A 5,817-nucleotide genomic window follows, 5' to 3' on the forward strand; every position below is an offset into this window, starting at 1 on the left:
TGCCCATACCCTTACCTGTGAGGGCACTGGCTCAAGCTACAAGCTCGTTTATGGGAGTGCCGATTCTTGGACAAGTATATATATATATATATATATTTCCACAAAAAAGTAGGCGGCACTCAAAGTCTTGTGCAAAAGTTTTTAGTGTATTAAGAAAAGTAGTAACACATACATCTACGTCAGGATACAGTGTGTGCTTACAAAGTGATTTAAATAGTGTCTTACCAAGTGGCGTAAAGACCATCAGCTGCTCCATGGCATCGCGGCCTGCAGCCCCGCTGCATCTGGTGCCGGCTTCCTCCCTCCACTCACTGTCTATTTGGATATGTTTCTTCAACCGTGCATACAGAAAACCTTTACCTATCTAAAAGTCCAATGTGTTACTGCAAAAATTTGTTATGAATCCTGATGTACCTAATGATGCCATGCTGGCTACCTTAGATATAGCCAGCTTATACACATGCATACCGCATGCTGCGGGTATAGAAGCTGTAAGACTATTGTTAATTGGTAACGATGCATACACAGGGCCTTACATCACTTTCTTTTTGTCATTGCTACAATTTACTTTTAAACACAACTATTTTTTGTTTAATGGGAGGTTTTACAAACAGCTCAACGGGTGTGCCAAGGGTTCTCCCGTGGCGCCGTCGTTAGCTAATGCCTACATGTGGGTAGTAGAGAGAAACATTTTCTTCCTCAATCCAGATTTAGCTGAGGGCATCTGTATGTATTATCGCTATATAGATGACCTATTCCTCAACTGGTCAAAATCTGCTCGGGAATTGGAAAAGGTAGTGGAAGAACAGAATGGATCAGAATCCCCCATCAAATTAACCTTGACCCACAGCACTACAGATATCTGTTTTTTAGATTTGAAAATCAAAATATCCGCAGGAAAAATTGAGACCTGTCTGTATTCAAAACCGACAGACAGGAACACCCTGCTGCGATACAACAGCTTCCACCCCATCGCCACCACTAGAGGATTGCCGTACACACAGTTTTTAAGACTATGCAGATCCAATAGTGCAACCTCAGAAAGGGACATAGAATTAGACACCATGACAGAAAAATTTCGAAATCGAGGGTATCCAGAACAAATTATGTTGCAGGCCAGACATAGAGCCCTGGAGAGCCCCAGAGAAGAACTCCTGTCACAGACTAGCATAGCTAAAAAGAAGCAAGCTAATGCATTCCCTTGGGTGAACGCATACAATCCCAATAGCAGATTCACCACAAAAAGAGCTAAACAGTTGAGGCCAATAGTTTCAACTGATCCGGAACTCAAATGCTTTTGCAATACCCACATTCTACCTAGCTACACGGCAAGAGCATCCAAGATTATGTAGTGAAGATCAATGTCAGTGAACCCAAGCCAGTGATACAACAACATTTTTTGTCCAGAAAGAACGGATGTTTTAAATGCCTGGGTTGCACGATGTGCAACTACATGGCCACAGGAGATAGCATCAACCATCCCCATACAGGCAAAAAATATACTATTAATTGGGCATTGACATGCAGCACCAAATTCGTGATATATGTTATCCAATGCCCATGCGGTCTCTACTATGTAGGGAAAACCGAGTGCCCGTTTAAAATACGCATGGCACAACATCACCTTGCGATACGCACCGCCCTACAAAATGGCTCAGGAGTTCAACCAGTTGACAGGCATTTTGCCCAGGCTAAACATGGAATGGCAACACTAAAACATAAAATTATTGACCATGTGCCAGAGTCACCTAGAGGCGGGGATAGATCAAAAAGGCTATTACAACTAGAATCCAGATGGATTTTCCATTTAGAGACCCTACGCCCCAAAGGGCTAAATGACACACTGGGTTTAATCAACTTCATCTAAAACATGTTCGATGGTTGTCACAATATTCTGCGATATACTTTATTATTAACTACATTAGCCCCAGCGATGTGTCACCACATTATGTGGCTTTATACCCGTAATTAAGTAAAGTCGCGTTACCTTGTAAGGATGATGCAATATACATAGATAATATGTTCAAAATATAATATGAAATAGGAAGCAGAGCCATTCTCCATTACAGTTCCTTTAGTCATGATTATGATGTACTTTTTTTTTTAAAAGCGTTGTTCACATTATAATTGCACATGTTTTTTAACTCGTATATGGCACTTGTAAATATAACATGCTTTTATAGTTCAGCACTAAGCACTTTATATCTGCCTCTGTTAGACAGATTCTTATTTTGCGCACAGCATGGTTTTTAAATGCACATGTGTTTATGTTTACAGTGTCTCCACGGCAACGCAGCTGGGCATGCTGACGTCACCAGGGCCGGAAGTGGAGGGAGGAAGCCGGCACCAGACGCAGCGGGGCTGCGGGCCGCGATGTCATGGAGCAGCTGATGGTCTTTACGCCACTTGGTAAGACACTATTTAAAGCACTTTGGGCCTTATTCTGGTTAGGTCGGTGCAGCGTACGTACGGTCCGTCACACCGCATGTTTCCCGTACGCAAGCGGTGAGCGAAAGTCCGCCCACAGAACAGCCGCACACGGACGGTCACAAAAACCAACAATGGGGAGTGGCGTACACTTGAGTGTACACCACTGCGTACGGACGGATTTCCCCCCACCGATACCTGGCGTACATCAGAGCGTACGCCAAAGTGCACGGACGGATCTCGTCCATTTTCACACCGACAACTTCCGTATATCTGAGCGTATGCCACATTGCAAGTAGAAATTGAGTCCAAAAACATAATTGTTGCTCTTAGATGTGATTTATGTGTCTTTTTCCATATAAAAAACTGGTATGTTTGTGCCACAGTGAAAAAGTTGACACATGTCGACTTCTGTGAATTGAGTGTCCTGCTTTTTAAAGTATACAAAAACACTTTCTGAATGGGTGTAGATGGTTATAAAATAACTACCTTGACATATATAAGCAGGTCTTAGAATAAATCTTACCTAAAATCATGGGCGGATTGGCATGCCGGGAAACCAGGCCATTTCCCTGTGGGCCGGCCCATACTTGACAAAAAGTGGCTGCTCACCCCCCCTGGCTGGGCTGTGGACTGCACAGCCATGGCCACAGCAGTTTTTCTTAAACAAATATGGCTGCGGCATGCATCATTAATTAGAAGTAATAGTAAGCAGCCAGTACTAAAAATGGCCGCGGGAGGGCTGGTGCGCATGTGCAGCCGCACGCAGCTGCTCCCGCGGTTCTGTTATACCCCTTTTCCACTAGCAAACTGGGTCGGACCCGGTAAATTGTACCCGGTTCGAACCCGGGTTGGACATACATTTCCACTACAGTGCTACCCGGTAAATTGCCTGATCATCCCCTTTTACACGTAAGGCCTTTTTTCCCCTATAGATTACATAAGGAAAAAGCCTTTTTAAAGGGCTTTACCATGGGAGGTCACAAAATAGGGCCACCATTACACCAATAGGGCCACCATTAAAAATATTACCATATTAGAAGAAGAGACCACACTCATTTATTTTAAAATAACTTTTTTTTTATTTTACTGGCAAATATTACCACACTCATTTCTTTTAAAATAACTTTTTTTTTTATTTTACTGCCAAATATTAAATCTTTGGAACTTTCAAAAGTTTCTTCACACAACACAAGAAAAGACATGCAAAAAAAGGGTAACAAACAGAGTCCTGGGCGCTTCTTTCTGGTGTTACAGTACGAGGGCTATTCCTTCTTTGCCCCAATAGAAGCAATGCAAATAGTTTTTTTGGTAAGGAATCTGATGTAGCGCCTTATTCATAGAAACATAGAAACATAGAATTTGACGGCAAATAAGAACCATTGGGCCCATCTAGGCCCTTATTCAGATCGGTGCGTACTTTCCCGAATTCCTACGGAGCGGTCCGCACGCCACGCTGTGTGGTGGCGTGCGGACATCGTCCGTAGAAACGCCCACCGGTCCTCCGCATTCGGACGGAGTCACTCTTTAAGAACAGGGCGTGTTCACGGACGACATACAAACCATGCGTGTGCTGTGATTCTTCTTACAGCGTATGCACGGTCTGACCGCGTATGCACGGCCTTACCGCGTCAGAACGGACGGGAACCTGCCAGTACGCACCGATGCGGTGTATTTACGCACAAATCACCACCACTCTTATCTGAATTCCCAAATGGATCACATGACACACTTAGGCAATTAGCAAACCTCATTGAAAAGATATTGTGTATCCTGCTCATCTATTATTTATCTAATTGATAATTAAACACTTCCAACCACTTTACATTAACCCTACCATTCCCTATGCAATAAAAACAGCTATCTACCCTTTATCACCTTACATAAGTAAACATCAACATTTTTTCTATTTTCCTTATATTTATACTTATACTGTAAAATACTCAAATAACACACAGACAACTTCGTACTTAAACGTTAACATTTATTTACATACAATATCAAAATAAATACAAAAAAAAACAAAAGTTAATCAAGCAGGAGGTCGCAGAGGTCCTGCACATGGCCAGCCATTCTCATGAGGTCCTCCCGCAGCCTCATTAGGGCCCCTCTCACACCCTGGGCTTCTTCCGGGTCATCTGTGGGCATGAGAAAGGGGGTTCAACATTAATTATGCTACTCAGGTACACCTTGTACAGTCAATCCTAAGTACCTACAGCATGAGAAATCATACATACAAACAATTACTTAGCCAATCCTGTATCTAATGGCAGAAAATATATGATCATGATGCTGCCACCACACACACACACACACACACACACACACACACACACACACACACACACACACACTTGACAATGTATATATCAAAATCACAACAACACTTGAGGATCACTCACACTTCTCCTGGCCAAACACTCCCCAATCTACTCGAAACCTACACCCACTACAACATGCCACATTTAGCCATACATATATACCTGCCAGAGCCGAATTTCCCATTAGGCACGTGAGGCACCGGCCTAGGGGCGGCACATGTTTGGGGGCGGCACTTGGATGCCTGTGATAGTACTGTCAGCCCAAAATGTACCAATAACTGCAAAATATCCACTGTACTGTACTATATTCCATCTTAAATAGAGTGTAAATGGATAGGACATGCAGATACTGCCCCTATAAACTGTCCTACTTAGTAAACATTATTGTTGTGCCTAGGGGCGCCCTCCTCCCTAAATCCGCCCCTGATACCTGCATGTTACTGCTTAATAGCTAAACTGCATGATAGATAGATACATAGATAGATAGATAATAGTAGATAACACATTAAAAGCCTACGCTAGTCACTCTACCCTATTACTTCATGATTCCTTGTCACATTGCCAGACAGGTGAAAGTGCAGCACTAATCTGCTTCCATACACCAAACAATTTCTAAGTTCAATACATCCTACATAAGTCCTTTCAAAAATACATGGCAACAACACAGGACCACTGGCTACAGGGGGGCCGAGGGGAACTGGACACTTGAGACTCCGTTAGAAATCTGGCCTGCCCATATTCCATTGATGTTTTTTTTGGCTTCTATACAAAGACCCTGCTTAAATAAACACTCATCACCTACATGAGCCTCCACATTGCACGGTTGCAGCATGGCCCTATAAGGCCAAAGTGTGTCTGTTGTTTTCCATTTGTTTGGACTACTCTTTACTCTATTATAGCAAAATGTCATCATCTTTGCCACATAACTAACTGTACCTAAGTTAGTCATGAGTCATTACGTCTACTTACCTCTGCCAGACACCTCCACCGGCTCTTCTTCCTCCAGACTTGGAGGTGGTGGAAACTCCTCGAGGGGTAGGGCGAGCTCCTCCTCTTGGTACACGGGGGG

This window comes from Crinia signifera, chromosome 1, assembly GCF_055691185.1.
Source record: "Crinia signifera chromosome 1, ASM5569118v1, whole genome shotgun sequence".
NCBI classification, from domain to species: domain Eukaryota; kingdom Metazoa; phylum Chordata; class Amphibia; order Anura; family Myobatrachidae; genus Crinia; species Crinia signifera.